Source organism: Cervus elaphus, chromosome X (genome assembly GCF_910594005.1).
Source record: "Cervus elaphus chromosome X, mCerEla1.1, whole genome shotgun sequence".
NCBI lineage: Eukaryota > Metazoa > Chordata > Mammalia > Artiodactyla > Cervidae > Cervus > Cervus elaphus.
Genome location: NC_057848.1, coordinates 142,156,074 through 142,175,162, shown reverse-complemented (window position 1 = coordinate 142,175,162; position 19,089 = coordinate 142,156,074). Strand labels below are relative to the sequence as shown.

The 19,089-nt window shown below is 36.4% G+C and overlaps 1 protein-coding gene across 9 annotated transcripts in view; it reads right to left on the bottom strand.

Moving 5' to 3' along the window:
• The window catches only part of DMD (dystrophin), a 2,565,910-nt gene that overhangs the window by 1,971,759 nt on the left and 575,062 nt on the right, over positions 1–19,089 (bottom strand). The window lies entirely within an intron of this gene.

Genomic DNA, 19,089 nt, shown 5'->3' with positions numbered 1-19,089 from the left:
AAGTCCATATTCATTCAAATACTACATAAAAGCATTTTAAAAAAGACAATTTATTAATAGTGGTGCTTCCCTGGCGACTCAGTGGTTAAGAATCTAATTGCCAATGCAGGAGATGTGGGTTCGACCCCTGAGTCTGGAAGATCCCTTGCAGAAGGAAATGGCCACCAACTCCAGCATCCTTGCCTGCCATGGACAGAGGAGCCAGGCGGTGACAATCCCTGGGGTCACAAAAGAGGTGGACACGACTTAGTGACTAGACACCAACAAGACAACTATCATGAGTAGATGCTCCAGTAGAATCAAAAGAAATAATTGTCTGTTATTTCTTCCCAGAAACTATTCCTGAGCTTTTTCCTCTTGCCCCATTCCCAGTCCATCAGGAAATTATTTTTCCCTCCTTTGTAATACCTGCATACGCTAACACAGGCCCCTAACATAGCTTTTTCCCATTATAGGAGAGGTTTCCTGATGATCAGGAGCATGGCTTGCTTATCTCTGTACCCCAGAACCTAGCATATTGTCTGCACAAATTAAGAGCTCAGAAAATATTTGATCAATATGTGAATGCATTAGAGGAAGGGGGATCGTAAAACTACAACATTTCTAGCACTTCTCTTCATCTAAAAGTCAGGAAATTTCAAATCAAAATGCAAATGATACTCTTCATGGATCATGTATACAAATATACTCAAAGGAAAAATCCCCAAGGACTTCTTACACCAAGAGATTAGGGTGGAAAATTATTAAGAAAGAGCTTCGCAGAATTCAAGCTTCTAAAAATTATCTCTTTTTCCAAAGCCGGAAGTTAGTATTGAGTCCAATGGACAGGAAAATCATCAATTGTGATTTATTAAAATGCTTTTTTGATGCTGAAGCTTATCTTGAAATTACTGTATATGCAATCATATTAGTCAATGTTGAATAAATCAGTGTATGTGAGAGAGACTTAAAATTGAGACATTTCATATTTTATTTACATGGGTCAAAAGAACCCTTATTGAAATGCCCTCAGGAAATAACCTCATTTGCTCTCATATTATTTTTCAGTAGTCAATCTCCACTGCTTCTGAAAACAGATGATACACAGTAAACAATCACTTTCCTATGACACACATATCTATGCATTAAGAATGTCTGTTTATCTTTAAAGAGTATTATTAATCCATAAGTAGATATTCTTAAGCAATATAAAAGAGAATAGTGGAAAAATAATAAACCTAAAATCATTTTCCTAGATGAGAAAATGTTATTTAGCATCACAAAATACTCCCTCCTTATTTGTGTTACTCTCACAAGCTACTGTGTATGGTCAAATATCAACATTATTCACACAGTAGAGGATACATGATAGCTATAACATAGAAATCTTTCCTTTGCTGACAAGTGTGAATAAATAAAAATAGATACTAATAGCTTTTAAACCTAATCTAGCCTCTTTTGAATATTACTGCCATAAATCTAATACTACTCTTTATAATAATAATAATAATAAACAGAATTTCAGATGGTCAAGATTTAACCCTTTTCACTGACTTGCTATAAAGAAAGACAGGTATGTATAGGTCTGTACAGGCATACACATATATTCACAAAAGTTAATAACCTTATTTGCAATTCTACTTATTTTTCCTACATGTTCATATATATCCTATCTGTCAGACATGGGAGAATGAATGAGTCATTTGAAAGCATTCATCCAGAGGTTTTTAAAACATACCCAAACATCTTCACCAAAAGCTGAATATGAGGGTGTTTTGAAGAGATTTGTTCCAGATGCTTTTAAATGAAAAGTGGTAGTGAAGCAATATTTTTATTGTTTTTGATTATATGTACAAAGAACAATTTTTAGATAGGCCTTGAAGGCAGAAGGGAAACCTTGACATTATGTGCAAAATATGCATTTGCTGTGTAAAAAGCACTAAATGTGAGCTTCATCATATAAACATCTTCACTAAATGTACTCTTGTACCTCTTTCGCTTTTAATGCAAGAAAAATATGCCTTCCATGAATTACCTGCTAATGTTTTCTTTTGGTTAGTAACATATTTTCTTTAAAATGACAAATATTAATAATACTAATTTTATCATTATTATAAGATATAACATTACTATCTTATTGTTTACAAGGTTGTTTTACATACACTATTTCAATCAGCCCATATGAAATTTACCACTTTATACTTTAAAACTACAAGCTCAGAAAGAATAAAATTGATAAGTGACAGAGATGAGCTGCTATAGATTATTTGAATCAAAGTCCATGGCTTTTCACAGTGACCATGTTCCATTACGACTGTATAGATAATATGGAGTGCTACAAGGTGATCAGAGTCATAAAAGGTGAACATATTAACACAAATAAAAAATAGTCATGAATTTAGAGCCTTGTTTTGAACAACCCAGCATGTTCCATGTATGTTGTAACCTATGTGAATGACATCCTGGAATTTTAGAGTGAACAACCTGCATGTCTACATGTGTTTACCTAGAAGTGAAAACTGAACCATTTAATGATACCGTATGATTTGTTAATATTTTATATAATAATGGTCTTATATTTGCTAATTAATATTTGTTGTTTCAATTTTTGTCATATATTAGTATGACGAAAATATTTTAACATGCAAGGATCACCAAACGTTATGTGTCTGCACATTACATCCTCCCAAAACATGGATTTTACTTAGCCACAATACTATTCTGCATTTTTTAATTTTTTTTTTTTACTTATTTTGCCATAAACATCATATGGGGTACTTTTTCCTTTTGTTTGTTATTAGAGATTCCATCATAATGAACATTTTCATGAATTATTTTCCAACTTCTGCTGTATAACAGTCTTAGAAGAAATTACTGAGTCAACATTATCAAAAATTTTATGGTTTTTACTAAATAATGTCATATTGCTTTCCCAATGGTCATACCAATTTTTAGTGGTATCAGAATGAGTTTATGCTGTTGATAGCAGATTTTTTGCTTGTATTTTTGGACAAATGTGGTTTTATTAGATATAAAGAGATAGTTGATGCTTGCTATAATTTGAATCTGCTTGATTACTAATGAAGTAGAACACAATTTATACATTTATTTATTCTATATGTTTCTTTTTCCAAAATACTTGTTTATATTCTCTGCTCATGTATCTATCAAGCACTTGATAAATTAAAATTAATTAGAATGAGGTCATATATTAGTAGCTTTTAAACATTTCAAGTCATGGATTCCATTTGATCATCTGATAAAAAATAATAATCCTTTTCTATAGAAAAAAATGCCTATACATACATATCTACATACAGGTTCATGATCTCCCTGCCAAAGATTCCTAATACCATGAAATCCAAGTTAAAAATCACTATTGTAAATTAAGCTACTTACGCTTAGTCAATGAATGAATATATGTTCCCAAGTGGTCTTTTTTTTCAATTTTTGTTTCATTCTTATTATGCTAAAATTTTATACTTGTATATAGTTAAATCTGGGCTTCCTTGATAGCTCAGCTGGTAAAAAATCTGCCTGCAATGCAGGAGAGCCCGGTTCAACACCTATGTCAGGAAGATCCCCTGGAGAAGGGATAGGCAACCCACTCCAGTATTCTTGGCCTTCCCTGGTGGCTCAGTGGTAAAGAATCCACCCACAATGTGGGAGACCTGGGTTTGATCCCTGGCTTGGGAAGATCCCCCAACGGAGGGCATGGCGACCCACTCCAGTATTCTTACCTGGAGAATCCCATGGACAGAGGAGCCTGGTGGGCTATAGTCCATGGGGTCGCAAAGAGTTGGACATGACTGAGTGATTAAGCACAGCACAGCATAGTTAAATCTATTTCTACTATAATTTCTCATATTACTTAAAATTTGGCCATTTTAAGCATGATTACCTATACATTCATAATTAAAGTCGACACATATAAACCTATATAGATAAATTGTTACAGAGCTTATAGAGACTATTTTGATACGAGTATGTTGTTGTAGATACACAATCTATAGTAGGAGATATTAACATGAAATCATCAAGAAAGACAAGAAAAGAATCAAGTAAAAACTCTTTTATCAGGAAGTGACTATATACTCCTGTTAAATCATTTCAAGAAACATATATTTTATTTCATTGCCTCTAGGGTTTGTTTACGAGTGATTTTCTTCTACTAATACAAATATGCCTGAGTATAACAATGTGAGAAGCAAGGAAGAAAAATCCCTCTTAGAAAAATTCACATGACAACTGTTCTGTGGAGATATCAAAGAATGAAGAACTGCTAGTTCCTACATTATAAAAAGTGACCAACATTTTATTTTATTCTCTCTGTGGGGAAAACCCATATAAAATGAGCTTTATGCCATACACAAAAACTATATTTCACCTCAGAATCAATTAACCCTTTCTAATAAAATCTTTTTATTCAATAGATCTGTTCTTTCATATTTTTTACGATTAGCACAAAGACCTTTCACCCTGTTATTAACTTTGATATCCCTGAGACCCTCAATCCCCTATAAAAGTGGGATAATTAAATTGTGACCTTAGTGATTCACAAGAGTGAGTTACTGCACAAAAATGATACTGGGCAAACAGAGAACGTAAAATTAAGGCACTAGGTCTCAATTTCCATTGTAGAACTTATTAGTTTGGTGGCCTTTACCTGTGAATTGAAGACATTCATTGCTTTTTCACTCATGGAACTGCTGTTAAGATGTCATGAATTCATTTATTTATGCAATAATATATAGAAAATATTATATACAGAATGCTTAGTATATGCTGGTCACTGTACCAATTATCAAGAAGATAAACAAGACTCCTTTTTTACCAAAGTTCACAGCATAGTAGAAAATGACATATGATGGGTAAATATTAAACTTTTTGCATAATTAAGGGTACGTACATTCAAAGGGTACTTCAGGAGCACAAAGAAAGGGATATTATGTAGCCACATGGATATTAGGGAAGACATTTTCTGGAAGGTGATGGCTAGGTTTAACCTAGAAAGATGAGCAAAAATAAGGAAAGAAGAAAAGGTGCAAAGGCAGGGATGAATCTTATTGAGAAGATACCAAGGGCAAAGGCAGGGAAATAGGAAACCAAAAGTGCATGCTCTCCATTATATGCAATTCTCTTGCACTCTAAAAATGGAAGAAGGGAGCAGAATGGGATGAAATTACAAGGAGAGCTGGGAGTAAGATTATGGGTAGTCTCCACGACATGATCCCTTATGCTATTACATGAGACAACATGAGTGAAATCATTTAAAAAAATGGGGGAAAAAACCCACCCAGTTATAAAGAATGTCAGAAATTATCCTTATTTCACAGGGCAGTTAATCACAATCTTTGCTAGGAAAATAGTTATTTTAAACGTTACCGATACTTCCTTGGGTGCTAGTTAAGGTTAACTGAAGAGTCTCATCTTTTAAGTTACCCAGAAAATAGAAGTTTAGGAGAAGAAGGAAACATTAAAGTTGAAAACAATTTAGAAATGCACATAGGGAAGAAAAATGAAGGGACATGAGTTTATTTCACCTTAAAGAGAGGACTATTAAGCAATATGGAAGAGCTATTAGAGTCAGTCCATTCTCTGCTTCCACCAAAAATGAGAAAAAAGGAAATGAGAAATGCAGAAGACTAATGGTAAACATTAGATAGGATTATGTGATACTGTGGAACATTATGAAGGAAGGCTCCAAACTCAGGACATATTTAGAAAATGGGTTTACCATGTTATTAATGCTACAAAATGGCAATGCAAAGTGGAGGAGAGTAGAATGGAAATTGGCATGAAAAATGCTTCCATTAAATCTGAGTAAAAACTTTTGATCACAGGATTATAGAACATTGGGCTGAAGGTGACATTCACGGTCATTTTATAATGAGGTGGTCTAAAATAATTAAATTACTGTACAAAGAAAAGAAAAAACAGTGTCAAAAATGTTTCCTTATTCCCCACTAGCTGGACACTCAGTGTAATACAGTTTCCACTGTTCATCATCCTATAAAAGATTTTCTTATTAACATTGCCTATATCCTTTCTAATTTCCAAGACAGTGATTATCTGGGTTATAACTGTCTTCCCAAGCAATAAGCATTGAAAGTGTGACATAGTAGGGCTCAATAAAGGTATTTTCAAGTTACTGGAGACCAAATTTACTTTTCAGAACTCTTCTCATTTTTCTTCTGTACAGATACTGATTCTGTTAACTTGTAGAAGGAATTATGGTCCTCCAAAGATGTCCACGTCTTAGTCCCCAGAATCTGTGAATAAGTTTTGTTAAAATTTAATTGTTTTAAAATAGGCTAAATATAAATTATTTTAAAAGAGAATTATGGTTGCAGATGGAATTAGATGTGCTAAACAGCTCATACTGGACAGCGAGATTATCTTGGGTTATCTGGGTGGGCCCAGCATAATGACAAGTGTCCTTAAAAGGGGGAGAGAGAGGCCCAAGAGAGCAAATCAGAGAGATGGCAGAGAGACTTGGCCCGATGTTGATGGTTTTGAAGATAGAGGAAGAGGGTCATGAGCTAAAGAACATGAACAGCCTCTAGAAAACGGAAAAGTCAAGGAAATAGATTCTCCCCAGGAGCTTCCAGAAGGCACACAGCTCTGCTGACCCTTCATGTTAGCCCAACGAGGCCAATTTCAAACTTCTGACCTGAAGTTCTGAAGAACTGTTTGATTATAAATTTGTGTAGTCTTAAGCAACTACATTTGTGGTCATTTTTATAGCATCAAGAGGAAACTATTACAGCCTTTCCTCTTTAAGACTATCCATTGAAATGACACATACATACTGACACCTGCTAGGTGGTAGAAATTCAACTGTGTAAAAGAATTAAGTTCCTACCCTTTTGGTCTTACAGTGTAGTGAGAGAAACATACACTAAAATGAAGAGATGATAGTAGATACACCAATAAGTTCCCAAATACAGAAAATATAGAGCTTTGTCATAAGCCTCTAGGAAGGGAACTAACTTGACAAACCCAGTGCCTCCTTGATGAAGTGACATCTTGGCTGAGTTCTGAATGTTAATCAAGAGTATGGTGGTTTAGTCACTAAGCCATTTCTGACTCTTGCAACCCCATGGGGGTAGCCCACCAGGCTCCTCCTCCTCTGTCCATGGGATTTCCCAGGCAAGAAAAGCAGCATGGGTTGCCATTCCCTTCTCCAAGGGATCTTCCTGATCCAGGGACTGAACCTGCATCTCCTGCATTGCAGGTGGATTCTCTACCTATTGAGCTTCCAGGGAAGCCCAATCAAGTGTACAGAAGCAAAAAAAAAAAAAAAAAAGGATTATAGAAGCATACAAGGCGGAAAAGAACTCAAGACAATAAAAAGAGCAGGTGCAGCTATTTGTATGTGAGAGAGAGTGTGTGGTCCTTTTCTGGAACTAGAGAAAGAGGAGGAGGACGAAAGTGGCAGAGATGAGTCTAAGAAAAAGATAAACAATCAGTCTAATTATAAAGAGCCTTAAACTTTAGCTAGAAGGCAGTTAAAAACGAACCAGAATTGAAGTAGGGGAATGGTAATATAGGTTTGCTTTTAGAAATGATTTCACAGTATGGGCAATATGTTAGGAGAGGTTACTGGAATCATCACTGACTCAATGGACATGAATGTAAGCAAACTCCAGGAGCTAGTGAAGGACAGAGGAGCCTGGCGTGCTGCAATCCATGGGGTCACAAAGAGTCAGACATGACTGACCAACTGAACAACAATTGGAGAAGGAAATGGCAACCCACTCCAGTGTTCTTGCCTGGAGAATCCCATGGATGGGGGAGCCTGGTGGGCTGCCATGTATGGGGTTGCAGAGAGTCAGACATGACTGAAGTGACTTAGCAGCAGCAGCAGCAGCAGTGATAAGATCACTTCTTTTTTTTTCTTTTTGGCCACACCATGCAGCTTGTGGGATATCAGTTCCCCAACCAAGGATCAAGCCAGACCATGACAGTGAAAGCCCCGGAATCCTAACCACTAGGCCAACAGGGACCTCATAGGTATGACTGATAAGATCTAATTATTAATTAGAGGTGGAGGTAGGGAATTTGGGAGAGGTAGAGCCAATGATGTTAAATTACTCAAAATTGGAGTCTAGAGTGCTTAGGAAGAGCCCTGAGTCTGTATATATAATGAGAGTATGGGAATAACTGGGATAATGAGTTTGGAGTGTTTTGGGACAAGAAGGATATAGGTGGTAGGTAGTTACATACTGGAACCTAAAGTGCAAGAGAGAAATCTGAGTTGAAAATAAAATGTAGGAGTTACAAGCCAACTGGAAGGTACTAACTGGAATCCCTATCAGTTCAGTTGTTCAGTCGTGTCCAGCTTTTTGCCACCCCATTGACCACAGCACACCAGGCTTCCCTATCCATCTCTCTAGTGAATGATATTACTAGAAAGAGTGTACAAGCTTTCTGATCTTCTGAAATATCATTGATTCTTGGTTCTCCTTCCAATACAAGGGCTGTCTGCTAATCTGTTCCAGTGACCTGTTCGCCATTCACCCTGACAATGTTGGCATTCTCCCAGGGTCCTATCTATCTTTTGTCTCTTCTTGTCTTGTTCTACTATGCTTATTCTTCCTAAGCAAAGTGACTTCCTCTCTCCCTCCCCAACCACCACTATATATTGATACTGATGATACCTAAAGCTGTATTTTTCATTTTGATTAATGTCCTGCTCTTCACACTGACATAGCTGACTCCAGTTTATACCTCTATCTAGATGTCCTGCAGGAACTTTAACAATATCATTCATCTTCCCAAATAAATTCACATATCCAACTCCTCCTGCCAATTAATGGCACCATAATCCATCTAGTAATGAAATAAGTAACTCGTGAGTTAATATGCAAGTTTGAAAAATGCTTGTCCTGAGGTTAGAAGCCAGATACAAGGGCTTTCACAATCTGACTCCAAATGCCTTTCTAAATTTAATATTTATTGTGCCTGTTGGCACTCACACACGCACACACACACACACACACACACACACCCTTTACCCCTCTGCACACATACCTACCAGGTCTACCCTAGCCACACATGCCAAATGTCTCCGTGAATAAGCCACACACTTTCTCATTATAGTCCCTTGTGCATTCAGTCCTTGGAATGTGATCTAAGAACTCTCACTCTTAAGATCAAATTCAAATGTAAAGAACTTTCATAATCAGCCTTATCTCCTTGGAAGAAGTCATCAATCAATCTTTCTGATATATATGTACTCTAGTATTTTTCAAACTATTTTATTAGTATAGTAAATAGTTTGAAGTGGAGTCGCTCAGTCGTGTCCGACTCTTTGTGAGCCCATGGACTGTGTAGCCCACCAGGCTTCTCCATCCATGGGATTTTCCAGGTAAGAATACTGGAGTGGGTTGCCATTTCCTTCTCCAGGGGATCTTTCCAACCCAGGGATCAAATCCAGGTCTCCCACATTGCAGGCAGATGCTTTAACCCTCTGAGCCACCAAGGAAGCCCTGTAAATAGTTTGCACTCTTCTATATAGCATCTTACACACCACCCATCACCCTCTACATGTGACCACACTTAGAATGGAGAATCATTATGTCTTTTTAACGCCTGGCGTTCAACATGGTACCTTCAAGCAGAAATAGGTTCTTAATAAGAACGGGTTGAACAAATCAAATGATTAACTGTTCCATAATTAAATTCTACATCTAATGAGTCCCAGGCCAATGTTTTATTTTTCTTGCCACTTTGCCATACTGCTCAAACTGCTCTGTTAATTATACACTTTCTGTCTTCATTTCCAAAAATATCCATTGAGCACCCACTAGGTATAAAATCATGTTTCAATATCTTCTCTCATAATTTGGTATTTGGACTGAAGCACTGATTTTCATCACTATATGGAATGAAAAATAGAGAATATTTATTGTGAAAAATTTGCCTTGATTTTTCTAGGTGAATTACATTCTGAAATATAATGAAATTGCTCTTTACTTCCTCTTGACTGTTATGGCTTCTAACACAATGTAAGACGCTACAGATGACCTGTCTGACCCTTTGCCTCCCCTGAAAATGTTACTTCTTTCTCATGTAGGTCAACTACTTTTTATGGTAGGGAGTTGATGGGTTCAGATAATAATTTGAACAACTGTGTCAGCTCATATTACATAAAAGTTCCTTCCCATATGCTGGCACTTAATCATAGAATTTAAGGTATATTAGCAAACTGGAGTTATGGTCAGAACCTTACATAACCACACCACTGCATATTCATAAAATAACCAATAATACCATACATATTGAAAACTCAATGCAAAAATTGCAGAACTATTTTTATATGGTTGTAGAATTTACCATGAGATGTGCCTAATAACAATGAAGCTATTGCTATCGTAACAAAGAGAAAATTGGAACTACAAGAGTATACAAAAAGTTAGCATGAGTTAGGAGAGTGCTATGTGGTAGGTGGTGCAAATTCCATTCTGACACCAAGAATATGTCTCAGCTACAGTAAGGGTCAATACTTAAACATGTTTGTTCCAGCATTAAATAGCCTGGCTTAAAACTCCAGTTCCACTTCTCACTAGCTGTATGACCTTAGGCAAGTTACTTATCCTGTCTGTGCCTAAACACATCATCTGTATCATGAGAATAAAAACCCTGGTACAGAATTGTGAAGATGAAATGTGACAGATCTATGGTGCATATTAATAGTGAAAATTTAAAGAAAAATCAAGAGAGAAAACCTTTACAACTTTATTGTTGGTTATACCACGACTTCTTGTGGGCTGTCTGTATAAATTTCATTACCTTGCAAAATAAACACAATTTCTAGGTAGGAGTCATATTAACAGTATGAAAATCTTACTATTAATATGACTCCTACCTAGAAAAGTATTTATAAATGTGCAGTAATTAGAGTCTCCTTGATTTGAAAGATAAGAAAGAATATAAAATTATATTAGTATAAATTACACCCTCTCATGACCCAAAGAATGAAATGTTTTTAGCCATAATGGGAATAATAAATATCTTTGTGGTGTGTTATTATTTATGAAGTGATTTCAAATATCTTATCTTGTTTGCTCACGAACATGTGTAGACTTTTTAATAGGTAAAAAGAAGTTACTATTAATTAGTATGCAAACTTGAAATACACAGTAGTATGTCATGAAAAAGATCATTTATTTTATTAAAAATAATAATTATGGACAAATATGGCAGAATAAATAAAAATAGATCAAGGTTTCTTATGTAATTTAGAGGTGGAATGAAATACTTGGATACTGTTGCAGAACCACTAGCTAGAAGCCTGCTTTCATACTGCAGCCTAGTCAGTTTTAAAGTGCTCAATGTATCTACTAGAAAATTTTAAAAATACATTATTCTGTGGTTTATTTTTACCTATCTTAATGGATTGTAAAACAGCTCTTTTTGAAACAGAAAAGCAATCAGCCAAATGCGCACAGTGGTCATTTCCAAATGTCTGTGTCAATGAGATGCTTTATAAACAGACCTGGGGTCCTTTTCTGGGTGTATTACAAAGGGATATTTAAATCACAAGGTACATTTGCTAAACTTGCACTGTAAAGGTTAAGAAAATGGTAGAGTAGATATAGCTCATGTCTCATGCTTTATTTCCTTGGCCCAGCCCTGAATTTATCTGTGAATGTCAACAGATTCTGTGGATGCTGAAGACTTCCCAGCTCAAGCATTCACATCTCTCTGCATCTTTGCATTAGGGCTTTTCCTAATCCTAGGAGCACTTGGTAAACCCATCTGCGGGGCAGCCCGGAAGTGACAGAGATCTAATTCCTCCAAGTGTAATCCTCAGCAAATGAGGGACAGAAATCTACGGATAAAATTCCAGTAGAACAATTGTTGGCCATGTTCCCTCAGGCTCCTATTCAATGGCCCACAGTAGTTCTTAGATTATCTGTTCTCCATTTCCTGACTCACTATGCCTATCTCTCTCTTGTGCTACCAGGGATTATTGTGCAAATAAACCGCCTGCAGGAGCACTTGTTTGAGTCAGATTTTTGAGTAATGCAAACTAATCCATATGGGTATTGGGCCGGTTACTCGATTTGATCCTGTATTAGGTTTGCCTCAGGCATCCTTTAAGCAGGTGGTTCAGTAGTAAAGAATGTGCCTACCCAGCAGGAAACATGGGTTCGATCCCTGGGTTGGGAAGATTCCCTGGAGAAGGAAATGGCAACCCACTCTAGTATTCTGGCCTGGAGAATCCCATGGACAAAGGAGCCAGGTGGAACACAGTCCATGGGTTTGTAAAAGACTTGGACACGAGTTAGAGACTAAACAACAACAAAGCAGCACAAAGCCTCAGTTTTTTGTCTGTAAAAAGTAAATAACCATAGTTACAAACTCTTCATTTTGATGAAGTATCCTAGTGGGGATTCCCAACCTCTGAGCCTTGGACTGGTACCTCCTGACAGGTCAGCAGTGCCATTAGATTAGAAATAAAGTGTACAACTGATGTAATGTGCTTGAACCATCCTGAAACCATTCCCACCCCTTCTTGGTCTGTGGACAAGTTGTCTTTCATGAAACCTGTCCTGGTGCCAAAAAGGCTGCCATAGAGCATTAAGCGCAATCTTAAGCAAAGATGTAGTATAACATAAGTGACTATAATGATTATTCCTAACTATATACTTATTTTCCTTGAAAGTTTGTGAGCAGGTAGGCAATCAGAGAATTTATTCATGATTCATTTTTACCTTTCCTTGTTTGCCGTAAGTCAACCTAAGGAGGATTACACTTCCTACCTCACCCACATGTGTTTTGTCATGTGATTTGACTTGACCAATGAAACACAAGTATAGCTGACAGTGTATCAGTTCTGTGCTAGGGACTAAAGAATCATGGTGCATTTTCACTCCTCTTGGCAATTATTTGCTTAGCTGGTGGAAGATCATTCCTCATGCAGACTGTGTTCCCAAAAGGAGAGATACATATGTGGAACTGACCTGAATTCAATACAAAGATTGAAGGAGACATGGGACTAAGAAATAAATGACTATTCTTGTAAGTTACAGAGATTTAGATTTTTTCTGCCTTACAGAGAAATATACTAGATATGCAGGTAAACATGTTCTATAGAATAAAATACATAATAGCAGACCATATATAGAGTATCCTCATTTAAGACATTTGATTTCAGTGTTTAAATCTAAATTTAATATAAATTGATATAGGGGCTTCAAATTAAGTATCAACTTTTTTCTAAAAGTCTTTTGTTGGTTGGTGGGTTTAGTCACTAGTCCTGGCCAACTCTTTTGTGACCCCATGGACTGCAGCCCGCCAGGTTCCACTGTCCATGGGATTTCCCAGGCTAGAACACAGGAGTGGGTTGCCATTTCCATTCCTGGGGATCTTCCCAGTGAAGGGATCGAACCCTTGTCTCCTGAATTGCAGGCATATTCTTTACTGCTGAGCCACAGGAAAGCCCCCAAAAGTCTTCTACTTAGAATATATTATCTTTTCTCTCTTGGTCTTTCTCCTTATCATATCAGCCACAATTTAAACATTAATGCAAGCATGTTTTTCTTATACATGGCCAAGTATTAGCATAGATTGAAATCCATCTAGAAGATGATTTATGGGGAGAGTATGTCCTAAGGAAATCCAGTGGGTTACTGTAACAATAACAGTCAGTAGGAGACTATTCATTTATACCTTGTGCCAAATTCTGAAAGCACAAAAAACAGAAATAAAGAGTAATCATTCATTCCCTCTTCACCAAATATGGAAGTCTTAAGCCAATGTTTGTGAAAGATCAAGCCAAAAAGTATAAATAGAGTAAAGGCCAATGATTTTTCTAGCATAAACAGGGAAAATTCTGCAGTCCGTGAAAGAGCATTAGAGTCTGTCTTTTAGGACAGATTTCAGAAAATTAATACTGAGAATACAAAAGAAGTTCTGGGATATAATCAAAAGAAAAGACAGTTTGGAGAGTTAATCAGGTGCCAATGCTAATGGATAATCCAAGGAGCAGAGCACAGAAAATGCAGTCCCACAATCAATTTTTATTCAGCCTGAGGTTGCTAACACTGATGACAAGTGGTTACTGACAGCTTCTTCTAAGATTTCTAATGAAAGATTTCTTTTTTTTTCAAGTTCATTATGCTACTGGATTTTAAAAAAATATGTGTTTCTTTCTTTTCTAAGATTTGTGACAGGACCACACTGAGAACACTTTCCACACTGCACAATGGCAATGGCTACGTTTGATCTATGTCTTGAGTTAAATTATTTAAGTAGATGTGGATTTAGGTTAGTATGTAAATTAAATAATTGTTAAAATGTTTCCAAACTATGCAGATGACACCACCCTATGGCAGAAAGTGAAGAAGAACTAAAGAGCCTCTTGATGAAAGTGAAAGAGGAGAGTGAAAAAGTTGGCTTAAAGCTCAACATTCAGAAAACTAAGATCATGGCATCCGGTCCCATCACTTCATGGCAAATAGATGGGGAAACAGTAAGAGACTTTATTTTTCTGGGCTCCAAAATCACTGCAGATGGTGACTGCAGCCATGAAATTAAAAGATGCTTACTCCTTGGAAGGAAAGTTATGACCAACCTAGACAGCATATTAAAAAGCAGAGACATTACTTTGCCAACAAAGGTCCGTCTAGTCAAGGCTATTGTTTTTCCAGTGGTCATGTATGGATGTGAGAGTTGGACTATAAAGAAAGCTTAGCACAGAAGAATTGATGTTTTTGAACTGTGGTGTTGGAGAAGAGTCTTGACAGTCCCTTGGACTGCAAGGAGATCCAACCAGTCCATCCTAAAGGAGATCAGTCCTGGGTGTTCATTGGAAGGACTGATGTTGAAGCTGAAACTCCAATACTTTGGCCACCTGATGGGAAGAGCTGAGTCATTTGAAAAGACCCTGATGCTGGGAAAGATTGAGGGCAGGAGGAGAAGGGGACAACAGAGGATGAGATGGTTGGATGGCATGGCTGACTCAATGGACATGGGTTAAGGTGGACTCCGGGAGTTGGTGATGGACAGGGAGGCCTGGCGTGCTGTGGTTCATGGGGTTGCAAAGAGTCGGACATGACTGAGCAACTGAACTGAACTGAACTGAACTTCCAAACTAATGCCCTCCTTTGCACTTAGGTACAATTGTGTTGAACTTGTAGAGGAAAATATAACTTAAAATTATAAGTTTAGAAACTGTGGTAACAGGTTGGATTCTTGCAAAGATAACATTTCACAAAACAATAGAAGAGTTTGAGGTTTTCAAGGAATTTTCTGAGTCAAAAATGAATCTTCTTTAATTATTTTCTTCATTTTATCATTACAAATACTAAATCCTAGTCATTACAAAAGACATAAGTCCAACTGGCAAAAGGTTTTCTCCTATGAGTGTGTGAACTTTGAACAGTTTGTGGATAGGTGATTTTTCCATTCTTATATTTAGATTTGCATGAATTGCAACAAACTATAAGCATTACTTTAAGATTAGAGAACATTTAAATGATTATAAAGTAGAACCAACCACAGTATCCAAAGTTTATAAGACTGATTACATCATAATTTCCCAATTTTTATGATTAATTTTATTATACTGAGTATTTACCAAGCAGACTATAAAGGAATGGCATTCCTATGTTACAACAATATAGTGGTTTTAACTGTGAACCAGACTATCTCAGTTTGACTATAGCTCCGGTACTTCCTAGGAGTGTGCCTCAGTTTCCCTGCCCATAAATATGATAACAATGATGCTAATGCTGCATTGTAATAAGCTTTAGGTGAATATTCTCACTTGAACCTCTGACTCTAACACTAACTAGCTCTGTTGAGTTCAGTTAATTGTTTAGCTACCTGGAACTCAACTGTCAATTCTTTTTTAAAAAATAGGAGTTTGGGAAAGATAATCTCTGTATTTCTTTCGATCTAAAATGCTATTACCTGATTTTTAAAGCTACTGTGTTTTCTAGAACATAACAGAGCATCTTTATTCAGCATATGTGTTCTGGAGCCATGCAGCCTGGATTCAAACTCCAGCCTTGCTTCCACTAGCTGGATTTCTGTGATTTATATGTATAAACTTCTCTCTTTAGTTTCCTCACCTGTAAAATAGCTATAAAAATAATAGCTTTTTCATAGTGTTTTTGTGAGGATTAAATGAGCCATTACCTTTAAAGGGCATAGAAAGTGTCTGAACCAAAATAAATAATCAACTTTGCTATTCCTATCCTGAGAACCAAAGGTTTTCATAGGACTATGGAGTAAATTCTTAAAAAAATGAAAGCAAAAATTTTATAAGTGTATACAAATAAGTGTCTGCAGTCTTCAGAAGAGTTCCAGAAGTCTCTGTGGTTGGAAAGTGTTGGATGAAACATAAAGACAGTATTCTGACTCTTACGCCTATTAATGACCCATGTTTTCCTTTTTTTTCCCCAAGAATATATGCATTAGCAGTAATAGGTCAACTTATATTACTGTTCCTCATACTGTGATTTTTTTCACTTCTTATTTAAGAAATGTCCTATTCTTTTTCTCTCTTTAATAGAGCATTCTTTTTATGGATCTACACACAGTAACTGGGTTGAAAAGAAGTACAGTGATAAGGGTTCAGTTGCACCCCTTAACCAGCCTAAGAAATTGTAGGCTTTCTCCATATTTCCTTAGATATTACTCTTTAATCATTTAGGTTTAGAGACTTTTTTTTTTAGCTTCTTATATTCAAGTATACATAGATGCAGTTTTCTTACAATTCACTTTCTTGCAAAGTCCTTTCTGAGAAGAGCTCAGCTTCTTTTGTGATATCTTGAGATGATAAGTATTGACATAAGGCAGTACAGTAATTGAGACTCAGCAAGATTTGTCTGTTAACTGACTGTTTCAGATATTTATGCCTTAATTTGCTGTATATCTTTAATGCACACTTTTCTTTAGGTAAAGCAACCCATGTCAATGAGGGAATCAATTAAATGATCATCCTCACAGCATATAAATAGGCACCATGGCATATAAGAAACAAATCACTCCTCACTGCAGAGATACAGTAGTTCACAGCTTGGAAACCAGTACCTTCAAAGCACAGTACAAAACCATCTGAAAATAACAAACTCTCAGCAGAGATCAGTAGCAAGAACTGATAATGGCTAACAGAAGAACTATTGATTGCTAAGTAATTTGAAAAGAGAAAAGGTGTATGTTAACTTGAACACTAAGCTTGTACAAGTAGTCATAGATCAGGAGATAAAATTGGAAGATCAAAGAAGGTCTTCAAATATGAAAAGTGGTCTGAATGAAGGGCTTTCACTGTCTGAGTAACTTAACTGAGAAATCAAAGTTAAAAAAAACAGGATAGAATATGATACTTTAATTAATATATAGTTGATTTACAAAGTTGTGTTAGTTTCTAGTGTACAACAAAGAGATTAAGTTTTACATGTATCTGTACATGCTGTGCTGGGCTTAGGTGCTCCATCATGTCCGACTCTTTGAGACCCTGTGGACTGTAGCCCACCAGGCTCCTCTGTCCATGGGATTCTCCAGGCAAGAATAATGGAGTGGGTTGCCATGCGCTTCTCCAGGGGATCTTCCCAACCCAGGGGTCGAACCCAGGTCTCCTGCATTGCAGGCAGATTCTTTACCGCCTGAATCACCAGGGAAGCCTGAGAATAATGAAGTGGGTAGCCTATCCCTTCTTCAGGGGATCTTTCTGACTCAGGAATTGAACCGGGGTCTCCTGCAATGCAGGCAGATTCTTTACCAGCTGAGCTACCAGGGAAGCCCACATGTATATGTATATATGCATATATTCTTTTTCATATTCTTCTCCATTATGGTTTATTATTGACATTGACATTGCTCAGTCGTGTCTGACTCTTTGTGACCCCATGGACTGTAGCCTACCAGGCTCCTCCATCCATGGAATTTTCTGTGGCTCAGATGGTAAAGCATCTGTCTGCAATGTAGGAGACCCAGATTCGATCCCTGGGTTGGGAAGATCCCCTGGAGAAGGAAATGGCAACCCACTCCAGTACTTTTGCCTGGAAAATCCCATGGACTGTGGAGCCTGGTAGGCTACCGTTCATGGGGTTGTAAAGAGTCAGACATGGTTTATTATAGGACATTGCATATAATTCCCTGGGCTGTATGGTAGGGCCTTGTTGCTAGATTTAAAATGATACTTTAGAATAAAGTTGAATAAAGAGGCTGGGGCTAGAAGAGAGGGAAAGAAGGTCAGGCATTATTAACCTTGATGTTTAATGCAATTATCAAGGTCAATTAATTTATAAACTAAATTTAAATTTATTATCCAAATTTTAGAAACTGGAGAAAAAAAGGTGTTCAAAGCTTTATGACTGAAGTTTTTTTTTTTGCCTTTTTCCTTGAGTAATTGTTAATTGAATTGAATATATAATTATATATCCTGCTTAATTTTTTATTCCATTAGAAAAATTTATTTTCACTCTAGACTCACATAATTAAACTCACTAGTATGCCCTTTAAAGAAAGGTCCAGATTATAGAACATTAAAACTAAGTATCATTCAACATTCATTAAACACTATTTTGCATTAGTTAATAATACTAAGTTCTAACTTAAGACTGAGATATTCTATACCAATTCAATGTTTATTAGACCATTATTTCTTTTCCCTTTCTGTTTCATGTGCTGTGATTACATTTGTATCTTTAAATTATTTTATTGAGATATAAAGGTATGAATGACATAAAAATACTATACATATTTAATGTATACAACTTTGTGAATTTGGAGATAAGTATATACCTGTGAAATGATCACCACAAAGCTTTCTTCCTTTAAAATTATAATTGGAGTTTCCTAGTGTTGTTAAAACGTAATTTAAATAGCTAGATGCATTATATGGTCCTCTGAAAATCACTATTTTGCCTTTTTTGAAAACCCTGAAAAATGGTTTCACAAATCTTGCTATTTAAATTACACCATAGTTAATGTCTATATGAACAAATCCTCTACTCGAATGTGGTACTTTGACTTAGCAAAGATTCTCACAAAGTCGGTTAATGGATCTAGGTGAATAATCATGTCTATAATTCTTGGTACATATTTTCAAATTATTTCTTAAAAACACTATGTAAAATCACATTCCTT